The sequence below is a fragment of the Pelodiscus sinensis genome, chromosome 19 (genome assembly GCF_049634645.1).
Source record: "Pelodiscus sinensis isolate JC-2024 chromosome 19, ASM4963464v1, whole genome shotgun sequence".
In the NCBI taxonomy this organism is placed as follows: domain Eukaryota; kingdom Metazoa; phylum Chordata; order Testudines; family Trionychidae; genus Pelodiscus; species Pelodiscus sinensis.
In genome coordinates, this window is record NC_134729.1 from 24350078 (window position 1) to 24367179 (window position 17102).

The 17102-nt window shown below is 48.4% G+C and overlaps 1 long non-coding RNA gene across 1 annotated transcript in view; it reads right to left on the reverse strand.

Annotated features, from left to right (window-relative positions):
* Positions 1-16197, reverse strand: part of LOC142818889 (uncharacterized) — a 36443-nt gene extending 20246 nt beyond the window's left edge. The window contains exon 1 of the long non-coding RNA XR_012896590.1: positions 16003-16197. This is a non-coding gene — a long non-coding RNA (uncharacterized LOC142818889). The remainder of the gene's footprint in view (positions 1-16002) is intronic.
* Between the last annotated feature and the right edge of the window lie 905 nt (positions 16198-17102).

The window sequence follows — 17102 nt, forward strand, 5'->3', positions numbered from 1 at the left end:
CGCGGGCACGGAGTTCGGACTAAGGGGGATTTAAAAATGGCGGCGCCCGAGAAGATGCTAATGAAGCCCGAGATATTTAAATCCCAGGCTTCATTTGCAACTCCGGTTGCCCTCATTTGCCTACCTAGCTCGAACTACCGAGCTAGTGTAGACATAACCATACAGACGCTTTGTGCAGGGATGAATTTCAACCACAATGGAGCTCTTAGCTCCTTTGATTGTAATAACCTTCAGCCACACAAGGCTCCGTGCTTGATCCTAAGCCCATACTGCCTTCTCCCCGCACGGCTCGGCATCCCACGAGAGTCCCCATCCACCGCCAGGCCTGGTGGCAGGTAACCCATAATCAGACTGGCTGTGGAAGGAATCGCCTGCTTTGCCTCCTGTAAGCTAGCTCTTGGCACCTGGAGCTGAGCTTGAGGGAGGATGCGCCAGCAGGAACCCCCCATCGGTGGCGGTTTGTTGTTTTATTGCACGTAGCTTTGGACGGTTCTGCTGTGATCGCACTGACAAAAGTGCTCTATGCCTCAGATGGCCACGTGGGTCCGGCCTGCATAGGCGCGAGGGAATGCTCAGAGTATAGTGAAACTCTAGAGATGCAGAGATGCTCAATGACTTCTTTGTTTCGGTCTTCACCGAGAAGTCTGGAGGTGTGCCTAACGTAGTGAATACAAGCAGAGAGGGGGTAAGTTTAGAAGATAGGATACACAAAGAACAAGTTAAAAATCACTTAGGAAAGTTAGATGCCAGCAAGTCACCAGGACCTGATGAAATGCATCCCAGGATACTCAAGGAGCTGATAGAGGAGGTATCTGAGCCTTTAGCTATGATTTTTGAAAAATCATGGCAGACAGGGGAGATTCCAGAAGACTGGAAAAGGGCAAATATTGTGCCCATCTATAAAAAGGGGAATAAGAACAACCCAGGAAACTACACACCGGTCAGTTTAACGTCTGTCCCAGGGAAGATAATGGAGCAGGTAATTAAGGAAATCATATGCAAACACTTGGAAGGTAATAAAGTGATAGGGAATAGCCAGCATGGGTTTGTGAAGAACAAGTCATGCCAAACTAATCTGATAGCTTTCTTTGATAGGATAACGAGCCTTGTGGATAAGGGAGAAGCGGTAGATGTCATATACCTAGACTTTAGTAAGGCATTTGATACGGTCTTGCATGATATTCTTATTGATAAACTAGGCAAATATAACTTAGATAGGGCCACGATAAGGTGGGTGCATAATTGGCTGGATAACCGTAGTCAGAGAGTTGTTGTTAACGGTGCTAAATCCAGCTGGAAAGGGATAACAAGTAGAGTTCCTCAAAGGTCTGTTTTGGGACCCGTACTGTTCAATATCTTCATCAATGATGTAGATATTGGGATAGAGAGTACGCTTATTAAGTTTGCAGATGTTACCAAACTGGGTGGAGTTGCAACTTCTTTGGAGGATAGGGACATAATTCAAAATGACCGTAGCAAGTTAGAGAAATGGTCAGAGGTAAACAGGATGACGTTTAATAAAGAGAAATGCAAAGTGCTCCACTTAGTAAGGTACAATCAGTTCCATACATACAAGATGGGAAGCGACTGTCTAGGAAGGAGCATGGCGGAAAGGGATCTAGGGGTCATAGTGGACCACAAGTTGAATATGAGTCAACAGTGTGATGCTGTTGCAAAAAAAGCAAATATGATTCTAGGTTGTATCAACAGGTGTGTTGTAAGCAAAACTCGTGAAGTCATTCTGCCGCTCTACTCTGCACTAGTTAGGCCTCAGCTGGAGTACTGTGTCCAGTTCTGGGCGCCACATTTCAAGAAAGATGTGGAGAAATTTGAAAGGGTACAGAGAAGAGCGACAAGAATGATTAAAGGTTTAGAGAACATGACCTATGAAGCCAGGCTTCATGAACTGGGCTTGTTTAGTTTGGAAAAAAGAAGATTAAGGGGGGACATGATAGCGGTTTTCAAATATCTAAGGGTACGTCTACACTACAACGTTAATTCGAACTAACTTAGTTCGAACTAAGCTAATTCGAACTAAGCTAATTCGAACTAACGCGTCTAGAACTAAAAACTAGTTCGAATTAGCGTTTTGCTAATTCGAACTAGCAAGTCCACATTGAGTGGACCCTGAACAGGGCTTAAGGATGGCCGGAAGCAGTGCCGGCAGAGCATCAGAGGAGGACTTAGAGCGTGGAGATGCTATCTCAGGCTAGCCAAGGGCTGCGCTTAAAGGGTCCCGATCCCCACCCCGGATAGACAGTTCTAAGGGGTGCCCCGCTTGCAAAGCAGTCCTGGCTTGGATTGCCCGGAGTACCCACACTGGGCACATCACACCACTCGGCCATCAGCCCGGTGGCACTTGCCACAGGCTGCCATCTGCAGAGAGGGGGCAATCGGGGGGCTGCAGGAGAGCTTCCACCCCCAGAAGCCCGCAGAGCCAGCCCAGTCCTCCCCATCGGGGGCTCGTACCCCATTCCTCCCTCACCTCCTTCCACTTACCCTTCCCTAGCCCCCCTTCTTATTGATGTACAAAATAAAGATAACGTTTCTTCCAACATTGACTCTGTCTTTATTGAACAAAACTGGGGGAGACTGGGAAAAGGAGGTGGGAGAGGGGAAGAGAAAGGCTGGGAGAGGGGAGGGCAACTAACATGATCAGGGGTTGGGAACAGGTCCCAGATGAAGAGAGGCTACAGAGACTGGGACTGTTCAGCTTAGAAAAGAGGAGATGGAGCGGGGACAGGATAGAAGTCTCTAAAAGCAGGGGTTGGGTGGAGAGGGTGCACACAGAAAAGTTCTTCCTGAGTTCCCATAAAGAAGGACTAGAGGACACCAAAGGAAAGGAATGGGTATCAGGCTTCAAACTAGTAAGAGAAAGTTGTTGTTCTTCCCAAAGCAAATAGTTAACCTGTGGAACTCCTTGCTGCAGGAGGCTGTGAAGGCTACAACTAGAACAGAGTTTAAAGGGAAGTGAGATCAAGTCATGGAGGTTGGGTCCATGGAGTAGTCTTAGCTAGGGGGTAGGAGTGGTGTCCCTGCCCAAAGTTTGTGGAAGGCTGGAGAGGGATAGCACGAGACAAATGGCTTGGTCACTGTCTTCAGTCCATCCCCTCCAGGGTCCCTAGGGTTGGCCGCTGTCGGCAGACAGGCTACTGGGCTAGATGGACCTTTGGTCTGACCCAGGATGGCCATTGTAATCTCAGGGCTCAGGGTCGGGGGTCTCAGTGGACCCCCTTGATTTTCATGCACACCTGCTCCTGGGTGGCCATGCTGGCAGCTCTCCTGCCCTAGCCGGCCACTTTCCTGTGCCTAGTGCGGAGATCGTGGACGAGGTCCACGATGTCCGCACTAGCCCAGGAAGGTGCCCGCCTCTTGCAGTCCAGGGCAAGCTCCCGGGAGCCGCCAGCCTGGTCCCGGGAAGAGGGGGTGGGCTGGGGGACATCGGGTGGGTGGCTCTGTGCCGTGCCAGGTGCAGGGTCTGCTGGCTGGGTGCTGGCAGGTTTGCACCTGGCACGGGCACCGTAGCCAGCCCGTGCCCCTTTAAGGGCTCCGGGGCCGGGAGGGGGGCATAGAGTTTCCCTGGTGTTGGCCAGAGTGGCCACCAGGGAAAGCTGGGGAGGGCTAGCCTCCCACTAGTTCGAATTAAGGGGCTACACACCCCTTAATTCGAACTAGTAAGTTCGAACTAGGCTTAGTCCTCGTAAAATGAGGTTTTCCTAGTTCGAACTAAGCGCTCCGCTAATTAGATTCAAATTCGAACTAGCGGAGCGCTAGTGTAGCGGCTATGAATGTTAGTTCGAACTAACGTCCGTTAGTTCGAACTAACATTGTAGTATAGACATACCCTAAAAGGGTGTCACAAGGAGGAAGGAGAATATTTGTTCCTCTTGGTTTCTGAGGACAGGACAAGGAGTAATGGGCTTAAAGTGCAGCAGGGGAGGTTTAGATTGGACATTAGGAAAAAATTCCTAACTGTCAGGGTGGTCAAATATTGGAATAAATTGCCAAGAGAGGTGGTGGAATCTCCCTCTCTGGAGATATTTAAGAACAGGTTGGATAGACATCTGTCAGGGATGGTGTAGACGGAGCTTGGTCCTGCCTTGAGGGCGGGGGGCTGGACTCGATGACCTCTTGAGGTCCCTTCCAGTCCTATTATTCTATTCTATGATTCTATGAAACACAGGCTCTTTTAGGCAGTTCAACCCTTTCCTCCCTTCTCCTGATGGCACACGCCGGGATGAATGTCTGCCAGGCTGCTCTGGGGGATGGTTTCTATTTGCCTTTTAGTAAATTGTTGAGTGCTGGCATGAAGAGTCAGGGCCACGCGGCACAGTGATGAAGGACTCTAGCCCCAGAATAAACAGCAGAGCAAACATCCCTGCAAGCCCCCTGCCAATCTGACCTCACAAGTGGCGGCCGATGATGGCGGGGGAATTCCGTCTGCACGGCCTACTCACAAGACCACAATTCAGCACAGCGCATGCTTAGCTTTGGACACCTGTGGACTTCAATGGGGTTTATGCAGAAGCTTAAAGTTAAGAACATGCTTACGGGAACTTACTGCTGCTCTGGAAACCTGAAATACTGCTGTAATGAGGGTGATGCAAGAACCTGCATGGCACTGCCGCTCTTAATAGGGAGGGTTTCCTGGATTGGGGCCTTGGTCCTTAGCATCTCAGCTGAATGTTGCATTTGGTGCCTGTAGATCTTTTTTTTTCAAGATGGTCCTCTTTTGACCAGGATCTGCATGGAGATGCCCTAAACTCATTTGACAGAGCCATCAGATGGGAATGATTTTTGATCCCCAACACTGACCGGTTAGTGGATTGGAGCTGATACTCTGCCAGCATCCTCAGCCACCAGCAGTTACAGCCACGATGGAAAATGTCCATGAAAGGGAGGCGGGGGAGGGGAAATGTTGGGCTAAACTTTTCTGCCAAACCTTTCAACTTTCATGGGGAAGTATTTAGCTGAAAATAAAAAGGTTGGGTTTAAACAAACAAAAAAGAAAGTTAGAACTGTCCCTAGATAGCAGACACTTCCCCTGAAAATGTTTGCTGAGTCAAAAAATCTGATTTTCCCAGAAAACGTTCCACTCGTCCTACCTGAGCTGCCTTTTGCAGACTCTAAATCTAACTATTACTGCTCCTACCCCACCCAGGCAGCGCAGCAGGCCCAGACCTCTCCAGCAGCTCTCTTTGCAGCGTATTTGTCATTCAGGAGAGGAACCGGAGAAGGAAGAACGAGTCATCTGTCTTTGGTGGCAGCGAGCATGATTCTCTTCCCAGGCAGGTCCCCTCACCCACACTCTGACATTCTGCTGGCGATGTCCCTTGGGAAGCAGTACGCTCACTGACATGACCCGCAGCCGTGACCCAGCTACCTGCAGAGCTTGGGAGAGCAGGAGCCCTTGGAAACCAGCCAGGCCAGGCCAGACCTATTGTGGTTTCTTTGGTTCCATTTCGATTTGAGCTGCAGAGTGAGTCTTTGCCCAACGCCATGACTACAAGCCACCTGAGGGAGGTTAAAAAGCCCTCCCCCCCCACACACACATCCACACAAGTATGTCTACACTACAGAGTTTTCGGAAAAACGGACATTTTTCTGAAAAAACGTCAGTTACGTCCACACTGCCATCACGTTTTTTCAAAAGAAAATTGAAAGAACAGAGGGGTTTTTCCGATATTGGTAAACCTCTTCCTACGAGGAAGAAGCCTTTTTCTGAAAGAGCTCTTTCACAAAAAGGCGTGTGAGGCTGGGAAAGAAGGCGTTCTTTCGCGAGAAGGTGAAAGGAAAAAGCACAGGTGCCCTGGTGGCCACTCCTTCCGTAGTAATCACAGCTTTCATGCGAGAGGGGGTACATTCAGTGTGGACGCTATCTGTCTGACGCTTTGGCAGTGTGGATGCACTCTTTCAGAAGAAGCTTTTTGGAAGATCTCTTCCGAAAGAAGCATGCAGACTAGACATTGCCAAAGTGTATGACCAAGTATGACCAAGTTGCACAGCAGGATGATGGCCGCTGAGGTAGATCAGTTGCCCCCTAGGAACAAAGGAGTACAGACATTGCTGTATATTAGGTTTGTATGGGTGCAGAGTTAGAGACTGGCAGGCCAGTGTGCTGTAGAGGTACATCCCAGCTTTCAGTGCACTAACTGGACCTGCTACTATGCACTAAAAAGCCGGATTTAGGGATGTGCAAGCTTGAGGGGTGCCAGGCTTGGGATGCTGGTTTTGGTGTTAGCAGCAACAGGAGGAGAGGAAGAATATTTAAAATAACGTGTTTCAAGTATTCTGCATTTGCTTATAATTGGCATGAATAAATACAGATTTACAGATCCTTGCGTGCCAATTTATAGTCTGATATGACGGGGCAAATCATGCACGCAAATCATGCAGCAACGTCGTGAAATGTTACCTAGGGAGGGGGTAGAATCTCAAACCCTAGAGTTTTTTAAGTCTCGGCTTGACAAAGCCCTGGCTGGGCTGATTTAGTTTGGGTTGGTCCTGCTTTTAGCAGGGGGTTGGACTCGATGACTCCTGAGGTCTCTTCCAGCCCTAGGGCTGCGTCTAGACTGTCATGATTTTGCGCAAAAGCAGATGCTTTTGCGCAAAATCTTGCCGCCTGTCTACACTGGCCGCGAGTATTTGCGCAAGAACACTGACCTTGTAATGTACAAAATCAGTGGTTCTTCCACAAATACTTGGACGCTCCTGCTCAGGGATAAGCCCTCTTGCGCAAGTATTCTTGCACAAGAGGGCCAGTGTAGACAGCCACATTAATTTCTTGCGCAAGAAAGCCTGATGGCTAAAATGGCCATTGGAGCTTTCTTGAGCAAGACAGCGTCTACACTGGCACGGATGCTTTTATGCAAAAGCAAATCTTTTGCGCAAAGGCACATGCCAGTATAGACGCTCCCTTGTGCAAATACTTTTAACGGAAAAACTTTTCCATTAAAAGTATTTACACAAAATCATGCCAGTCTAGACGCAGCCTAGGAGTCTATGATGCTATGAAATGGGCTACAAATGCAATGAAAAATAAAGTATTCAAAAGTTTAACAGGTGGGGAGAGAGCCAAAGATGCTTGATGCCTGGGGCACCTAGGGCCAGCCCTGAAAAAAGATACCTAGTGCACTGTGACCCACTCCTATAGGTCAATGAACAGGAGGGAATTTTTTGAACACATAGAAGGGACCACGTCCAGCTAGGACACAGCATGCTTGTGTGCCCTAGATCTACACTCCAGCTTGCCACGCACCAGCTCTCCATCTAGACAAGCCCTTAGATCATACGGGATGCTGGTTCATGACCGGGGCTCACGACCAGGGCTACTCCAATGCAAATAATAAAGTCATCAAGTTAAGGAGATTCCAAGATTATGGTTCCCCTGGGCTCCACTCCTTTGATCAGCACTCACCTCCAGAGCCTGCTCCCCCACTGGGGCTGACAGATTTGTCAAGTCCAGGGGTAAGGACAGGGGAGGGGAGCTGCGTGATCCCTACAAGGGGCAGTGCATCAGGCAGAAGGGGCGGAGCTGGGACTTGCCTCTCCCAGGCAGCTCTCAATGCTGCTGGGAGTGCACCACATGGGGCTCTAGTGGCAATTTAAAAGTAGGCAACATCAGCCAGCCTGGCCCCACCCAACAGTCTCCTATGTCTTGCATGGCTCCACTCTTTACTGCCCTGCAGTCCCTCTCTGAATTCTTTCCCTCTCTCCCTGCAGCCCCCTTCCACTCTGGGCTTCCTCTCTTTCTAGTCCTGACATTCCTGCGAAGTTCTCACTCTACTCACTCCTCACTTTTGAAATGTTGCTGTGAAATTCTGGCCCAACTGTTGTAACCGGGGACTGGCCAGGGGAATTTTACTGCCTGATTCTCATCACACTGACACTGCTGTGATTCATGGGACAAAGCCACTAGTGTTACAAAAACAAGGCAAAATTTTGTGTGTGACTATTTTTTGGTGAAAAAACAGATTTGGCAACAGCGACATATTTCCCTATTTTACCAGATTTTTCATGTTGGTGGGGGGGGGGCGAGAGGATTCTGGAAAAGTTGAAAGTCTGTTTTCTTTTCTAGTTAAAGCACTAGGAACTTTTTCAGTTCAAAACAACTTTGATTTGGAGTCACCTTCAAATTGATTTTTAAAAATGCAAGCAAGGTAACAAGATGTTTAAATCTAAGTTAAAAATTAACTTTTATTTCCAACATTTTCAACAATAAAAAAGTTTTCAAGTCAACACAAAATCTATTATTTGTGCTGCTTGCGTAGTTACATCGGTTTTTACAACTGTGTATTTGCAATTATTTCAGCTGATCCATATGCTCTGGGCCATATAAGGTGTATTCAGAAGCGCCATTCATTGAAGGAGGCAAACTTTGTCTGACAATTTCCGTTTTTTAAAATCACAATATACGAGAGGCGGGAAAAGATGTATCAGAAAAGATCTATTTTATACTTCTCTTTGTGGTGAGGAGTTGGAGGGGAGACAACTCTTGAATGTTTTATTTATGGGAATGCTGCAAATTACCGTAATAAATTCCTTTACTAAGCTGTTTCAGCTACTAAAACAATGTTCTTTGTGGGTGAATAACTTTTAATTTGAATGTTCTAGTATTCAGCAGAGTGAGGTAATGGATTAGCAATTGCCTGAATTGCAAATGTCATCTTGGTATAATTAGGGTGATTATTGTTAACCAGTGGAGTTTAGTATTTATCTGTCACTGGGTGAGAGTGTATAACAAAGCCCCAATTAGTTATAAATGGTGGTGGGTGGTAGGAATAGAACACAGCCTCTGAATTGCTATTTTTGTTTTAAATTCATTTGACTGTTTATTTGATTTTAACCGTTCCCCGCGAGGGAGATCTCTTCTCAACAAAAGGGTGCGTGAATCAGGTGAAAACAGCAGACACGGTGTGTGCAAGGCTGTGAATTACACTGTCAGTGAGGTGGGTGCAAGCTGACATAGCAGTGGCTTCCCACTCGCAGAGAAAAGCAAAGATTTCTCCATCTAGAGCCGGCTGTTTCCGACTGGAGTGGTTCTCTCTTCCATTTCCGATAGTCTCAATGGGAGGATGAGAGAGACCCTTATCAATCTTCTCTGATATACTATCAAGATGACTCTCCACAGCTTCTGCTCCACTAATGACCCCAGCCTGTATCACTGATCAGCCCAATTATCTACTAAGTACCTTCCGGCTTTCTCCCTCATGGTGGAACTTACTGGCTAAGGCGATGAAAACAAAAGTAAGAACAAGCTGATTGCCCCCGCCCTGCCCCTTCCATCCAAACCCACGCACACGCACACACACACACGCATACACCCCTTGCCCGTGGGCCTGCAGTGGCTGTCAGCCCTGTAATGGACAATCCCCACAATGGACAATTATGGGCCAACCTGCCCATAGGGGAAATTTTCTCCTAACCCCAGGCAGTGCATGGCTAAAGCACGAGGGTTAGTATCTCTTATAAGTGCTCATGCAGCCTAATGTACCTGGACATCCTTATTACTCACGCACATTTCTAATCCTCTCTTTTAATCCCGGTAAACTCTTGGCTTGAATAACAAAGGGAGTTTTGCCAGAGCAAAGACAGATCAGATTCTCAGAAGTTACCAAGAGATTATTTTTTTTTAAAGAAGTAGACACAAAAAAAATGTCCCCAATGTTCCAGAGGCAAAAGCAGTCAGAGGAACATTGTAAGTTCAAGGTGAATATTTCTTCTTGGGGGTTTTAAGGATGTTCTTAACTGGAAACTGCTTTTTCCGATTATCTAAATGATGGATGAATCAAGTGTCCAGGGAAATGTTTCCGCAGCCAGGCACAAATGACAGAGGCAGCGCTAAGCGAGGCCACCAAGGGGTGAGAAACAACAGAAAAAAAAAAAAATCACAGAGCTGATAGGAAAATAAAAGACTCCATTCAACCGTCGTCTCTTTGGGCTGGATTAAGGAGGTTCCAGATCACACATTTTATTAAACTTAATTTAAGGCATTGATAAAGGGTTAATATCTTATTAATAGATGTTAATAATATGGTTAATCTAGGATCCAACAGATTGCAGTATTATACAGCAGTTGGGTTGTATCCCTTTAAATAATTTAGGAGCCTTCTACTGGGTCTCCTTGTTTTCTATTGCAGAAATCATCACTCCTTACTTCATTCATCTGAAGAAGTGTGTTATGCCCACAAAAGCTTATGATACCATTTACATTTTTTGTTAGTCTCTAAGGTGCTGCAAGACCATTTGTTGTTTTGTAAGTTTTTTCAATTAGTCTACATCTATACTGCAGTACTGTTTTGGGATATTGGAGATATCCTGAACTAGCTATTCTGCATCTTTTGAACGCATCTGTTATTTCAAAATGTAACAGGCTTGCTATTCTGACATCCCTGTAAACCTCATTCCATGAGGAGGAAAGGATGTTTCAGACTAGAGATTTATTTCAAAATAAATGCTGTATAGACAGTGCCAAATTTAGAAATAAGCTATTTCTAAATACATTCAAAATAAGCTACGCAGTTTGTGTAGTGTAAATTGCGTAGCTTATTCCAAGATAAGGGTGCTGTCGAGACGCGCCCTTAGGGTATGTCTACACTACCACCCTAGTTCAAACTAGGGTGGTTAATGTAGTCAATCGAAGTTGCAAATGAAGCCCGGGATTTAAATAACCCGGGCTTCATTTGCATCTTGCCGGGCGCCGCCATTTTTAAATCCCCGGTAGTTTGGACTCCGTGCCCGCGGCTTCATGCGGCACGGAGTAGGTAGTTCGAATTAGGCTAATTCGAACTACCATTACACCTCGTTCCATTACAAAGCCTAATTCGAACTACCTACTCCATGCCGCGTGTAGTCGCAGGCATGGAGTCCGAACTACCGGGGATTTAAAAATGGCGGCGCCCGGCAAGATGCAAATGAAGCCCGGGATATTTAAATCCTGGGCTTCATTTGCAACTTCGATTGACTACATAACCACCCTAGTTCAAACTAGGGTGGTAGTATAGACATACCCTTACAGACTAACACAGCTACCCCTCTGAGACTTCCTTAATAGAATAGCTATTAAGCATTTATTAATCCTTTATAAGAAACATGTAAAAGTATCCTTCCTGCAGTGTGTATTTGCTCTGGGCAAGGGGCAGACTCATGACAGAGGACTGCCAGCTCTATTATGGTTAAGATTAAAGTCCAGATTGCTGTTGAAATGCCAGAATGGGTTGGCTTTTCAGAATCATCCTCAGTCCAGACCAAGGCTCATGAATTCTCACCAGCCCCAGGGAGTTCAGCAAAGTCCCATTTCTCAGATACAAGCAGAAATCTACAAGCAGAAATCTCCAAGCATCACCATGCAATTTCCTGATGGGCTGTCCCAGCAGGGCAGAGGAAGGAAACCCTGGAGAAAATAGTAGTACTCAAGGGGCTTGTCCAGGCTGTTCCCCGCTTTGGCAATTTGAGTGCAGAAGGTGGAGGCCCACAAGAGACTTTAAAATACCCTGACACTAAAGGCTTGTGTTGAAACTCCACAAGGTCACACATTCCCTGGCCTTGGATTGTTATTGCTACCACCACCCAAGAGCAAAACCCTTTGAGAATTCGGGAAGGTACAGTTGGGAATTCTTTCCTGTGGGGTACCCTCAGCCTCTTCAACTCTCCCTCTGATGAGAGCTTGAATAAACTCTTAATATCTCCAAGCAGGTTAGCTTGCAGTCTTAGGCATGTGCACAGAGAAACTCCTGCCTTCTAGGACTCAGATCATGGAAAAGATTATTTTTATAAACAACAAAAACAGAAAACACACACAGTGAACCATTACGTGGCTGCTACAGAGAAACTAAAAAAGAAGTATTCAAATACAGAGAATGACTTCCCTAGGATTCAGTTTGGAAAGCTACAGTGTAAGGGGGTAGTTATATGTGCTAAGCACAGAAAAGTCCAACAAACTCAAAATAAAGAAAATAACCTGATCGCATCTGACTAAACATTCCCTGTTCTACTCATATCTGTCGTTTCAACACTTAGTCCTTCCACAGATATGGACGGCACTGAATTCCCCATGCCTGGTTCCCTGGCTCAAGCATTAGCCCAAGTTGTGGGAAGTATCTTGGCACAGCACCTGGTTCCTAATGGGGGTCACTAGGTGCTCCCACAACACAAATTAAAAAAAAAAAATCCATGTAATTTATTTGGACTGCTCCACTCCCCGGCCAGAGTGCTATTGCAGCAGGGTCAACCCCCAAGCCCAGCCTGCATGGGTAGGTGGTCCTGGGGGGGGAAAAAAAAAAAAAAAAAACCAGGTGGGCCATGGCCACTGGGAAGAGGATTAGAACACGATCAAAGCAAAGCACAGGCAAGATCAAACAGGATTGCCTGGAGCTTGATGCAGGGCAGCAGCAAAGCAAGAGCAAAAGCTCTGCAGCTAACACATATGGACAGAAGCATTGAGTAGCAGTGACCAGCTGCTGAGTTTAAAAGTAGGCTGGCTGGCTCCTCTTAGCCAATCGGGCAGGCCTTCCACAGCCCAGCTGACCCCTTATTAATCTGCCTGGGCTGGCTAGATCTCAGGTGAAGATCCCTATCCTGGAAGCCCCTATGTGAGGAGTCACCTCTAGGCCCATTCACACCTCAGTCCCACATAGCCCCTATTTAAAGCCCAGTCTCTCTGGGTGTGTCTGCCTTGGGGCTGGGAGGTGTGATTCCCAGTTCATGAACACACACCTGCCCTCACTGCACCCAAGCCAATGCCTCTAAAGAACAGTGCAGCTGCAGCAGCATGGCCAGCCTCTGAGACTAGCAGGTACGTATTCAAGCCCCTGCTGCCATGGACACCCTGCTATTTGTAGGCACTAGCTCAAGAACAGCTAGAGCGGGCATGGCTGCTCCAGCTGGGAATCCTAGAATACTAGGACTGGAAGGGACCTCAAGAGGTCATCGAGTCCAGTCCCCTGCCCTCGTGGCAGGACCAAATACTGTCTAGACCATCCCTGACAGATGTCTATCTAACCTGCTCTTAAATATCTCCAGAGATGGGGATTCCACAGCCTCCCTGGGCAATTTATTCCAGTGTTTGACCACCTGACAGTTAGGAACTTTCCTAATGTCCAACCTAAACTTCCCTTGCTGCAGTTTAAGCCCATTGCTTCTTGTTCTATCCTCAGAGGCCAAGATGAACAAGTTTTCTCCCTCCTCCTTGTGACACCCTTTTAGATCCCACCTCAAATGCAGTGATTCCTTTCATCTTCATGTTACACACCATCCTCCCTGTGTAACAACCTACGTTGCCCCAGTGCCCTGTGCTGGGACCCAAGGCAGCAAAGCACCATCTATCCTCTCCCCATTGTGCAGAGCCAACCGCAATCTCCTCCAAAGAGGGCTCTCGAAAGGTGGGTCTATTAAGGCGATTGAACCTTAAAACACCCAGCACAAATGGGAAGAGTGATGAGCAGCACACAGTCTGTTGCCGAGCATGGTATTGGCAACGGGAGCTTTACCAATAGAGTTAGACCTGTTCCTGACTGAATGCACCTCCAGCAAGACAGTGCAGGCCCTGCTTCCACTGTAAACATCTTAAAGCTTGTAAATGCTGCACCAGCCTACTGGGATCCCCATGACAGCTAAAACAAGCCCATAAACCCAGTGTAGTTCTGCAAATACATCCAAAGCTTTGCATTATTTACATGTATTCGGGGCTTACAATTTTGCAGAGATTTGCCTGTGCAAACAATTTTTTCCCCTCCCCCATAAACACTTTTCTGCTAGCCCTTCCAAGGAAGAACGCTCCCGACAGAGTAAGAAAAAAAAAAAAAAATCTATAAAATGTGTATGGAAATCGTCAACTAGAAGCATTTTGGTAGAAGAACAGGGCAGCTTTTTTCCCCTCTATTCGGCATCTATGGAAAGGTCAATACTGTCTCTATAAAACTTTCAGTGGTGGAGGTTTATTAACTATTATTCCAGTCAACTCAGATCCATTCCCTTTCCACGGAAAACCTGAGGTGTTTCTGAATAGGAAGGAGGCTTCATAAGGGGCCTTGTCAGAGCGAGACCCCAGTTGGGCTGATAGAACCCAGTTGTATTCCTGGTCATGGTAGTGTAAATCCAGTCTCGCCCTCTCTTGTGATTTTTATCCCCTGGCTCTTGAGATTTGGTGTTTTCCAGAGCCAGGACTCGTGTGGTTATGTGAGATTTTCACAATACCCTAACTCCAGAGTGCTTCAATGGACTCATTGGTGGAAACCTAAGGTGGCTCCATTGAGTTCATTGGAGTTGCTCTGGATTTTTACACATGTAAATGGGAGCAGAATCTGGTTCTTTATCAGAATCTATAGGAGTCTGCTCCTGCTCCCATTGAGAGTTGGGCCATCGACTTCAACAGAAACAGGATCAGGCCCTCAGTGAGATACAAGCCAGAGCTTGGATATGGGCTCAGACACCTCAACGACACCAGCAATTAGGCCCAGCCTCTTCCTTGAGCCTGGAGAGGGAACAGAAGTGACGCTGATGAGCTGAGCGAGGGGGCTGACTCAGCAGTGGGAATCCCTTCGGTTTATTACACATCTCTGTGAATTAGGTGATAGAAACACCACGGCACCAAGAGGAGCCAGGCCTGCTTCTCCATTGATGGCCTGACCTTCCCTATTGACAGCAGCACAAACCAGGCCCAGGGAATTTGGAACTGGCCAACATCACACTAGGCAGCTCCTCTACCCACTACCTCAGCCTTGGAGCCCACAAAGGAGCACAGGATCTGGTCCCAGAAGTGAATACTGCTGGACCCCTTGGTCACAGGGACCATATTTGAACATCCCTGCGGGGTTGAGGGGGACACAACAGCAGCCCTACACTGTAGCATTTAATTTCCAAAAGAGGGAATACACAAACATGAGGAAGTTAGTTACACAGAAACGAAGAGGCACACAGCGCCAAAAGTGTCCCTGCAAGCTGCATGGACATTTTTTAAAGATACGATGCTAGACGCTCATCTTAAATATGTGCCCCACATTAAAAAACATAGTATGAGAACCCAAAAAGTGCCACTGTGGTTAAACAACAAAGTAAGAGACGCAACGAGAGACAGAAAGGCATCGTTTAAAACTGGTCACCAACCAGTCGATCGGGATCTCTGACAGGTGATCCTGACTGGTTTGGCTGGCTGTCCTTCCACCCACTCTCATGCTGCTCCTTCCCTCTGCCTTGGAACTGTCCCCTGGGAGCTTCCTGCTTGCTGTGCAGCGTGAGAGGGAGAAGAGGGGGGTGCTGATGTCAGGGTGTCCCTCCTTCCTCCCCTCCCCCCCGTACCCTGTCTCCACACAGTGTGTGTGTGTGTGTGTGTGTGTGTCTGTCATTCTCACAAATACACACTGCCCTTCCTTCTCATCTCCCAACCCAACACATACATGGGGGTTGTTACTACTTTTACTGCTTGCAAAGTGGATTAGTTTTAGTTTGACTGGTCTGTGCATTTCATAACTTTCATTTCTCTCTTATGCTTACATTCAATTCTTTTGAGTAGTGAGTTCTAAAGTGCCTGACCTGTCATGTCTGGAGTCATTATCCCCTGGAGAGGGCTGGCATGTCCCTGAAGCCTCTGAGAAAGGCAGAGCGGGGGTCTCCACTTGCTGTCCTTGCTTGCAGATGCTGCTCCTGCAATTCCCATTGTTCAATAATGGAGAACCGTGGCCAGTAGAGTTAGTGCCTTGTGGCGGGGCTCCTCCCCGTCCCCTTCTCCCTGAAATTAAAGCACTAGCAACTGGCCCAGAGGCCTAGTCTAGTAGCCGCAACAGGCCCGGAGGCCTAGTCCAGCAATTGCAGCAGGCCCTGAGGGGTTGGGGTAGGGGGTCTGGATCGGACCCCAACCCAGGGCCCTAATGATGGTGGGTGGTTCCCACCACTGGCTCAGCGGGGGGAGGGGAGGGGGAGTCCTCCCCAAAACGTGCTGAGCCCACCGGGGCTTTTCCTGCCCCGGGTTGCTTCCTACCCCAGCCTTGTGGCCGACGGAGGTCCCACCTGGCAATGCTGGGCTGGCGGCAGCGGCAACGTTAGCTGGTCCCGTCTCTGGGGCAGCAGCGCAGGGGGTGTCCCCTGCAGCGGGGTGGGCAGCCCCCTGGCATTGGCGGCATGTTCACCCCAGGGATGGTAGTAGCAATAGCGGTGGTCCCTCTGAGTCTGGCAGCCAGTCCAGCAGTAGGCCTGCAGCTTGGGCCGGAGCTCCTTCCTCCCCGGCAGTCTGCCCCAACTGAGCAGCCTGGCAGCCTTTTATAGTGAGGCTGCACTTCGAGCATGCCCAGTAGGGCTGTGGGGGAGGGGCGTGTTCTACCCAATAAAAGGGCTCCTCTCCCTCCTGCTCAGTGCGGGGCAGGTTAGCCCTGTCACATGCCTATAGAGGAGGGGAGGTACATGCCAGCTGCTTTCAGGAGTGATGCAGGGCCAGGGTAGGAGTGAGCCTGCCTTAACTCTGCTGCTCCATCTGCAGGACACCTGTCCTGCTACTCCCAGTGTTGGAGCTTGAACCCACAACCATAGGCTCCCCAGGCAAATGCCATGTCCCCTGGGCCACTCCAGACCCCACCCCGTCAAAGGATCCCTTATCCTGTGTTGGCTGTCTGGTCATTCCCAGGGTGGGTGTGGGGGCAGTACCTGAGCTGCCAAGGTGGGACAGGACCCAAGTGAATGCTCTATCCCCTAAGCCACTCCTGAACCCACCCTACCTCCCCAGGGTCCCTTCTTCTGTGTTGTCTGCCTGGGTCACTCCAAGTGCAGGCAGGGGAGGGCTAGGTCTTGAGTTGCTGGACTTGAACATGCCATCTTGTGCTCCCCAGGCAAATCCCCTAAGCCACTGCAGAACCTACCCCCACCTCCCTACTTTCAGGGGTCCCTTATCCTGCTCCCATGCACAGGAGGCAGGTGCATCCCTGAGGAAGCCTTGGGGGGCAAAGGGGCAGCAGGACTTGAACTCACCACCCTGTGCTCCCCAGCTGTGAATATGCCCAAAACCTGGTCCATTCCAGGGCCCACCCCACTTCCCCTACCACTGTCAGCCAGTCTTCCTAATCTGGGAGCCAGCTCCATCCTCAGCCACTGCCTGAGTGGGCAGGAATCCAGCTCAC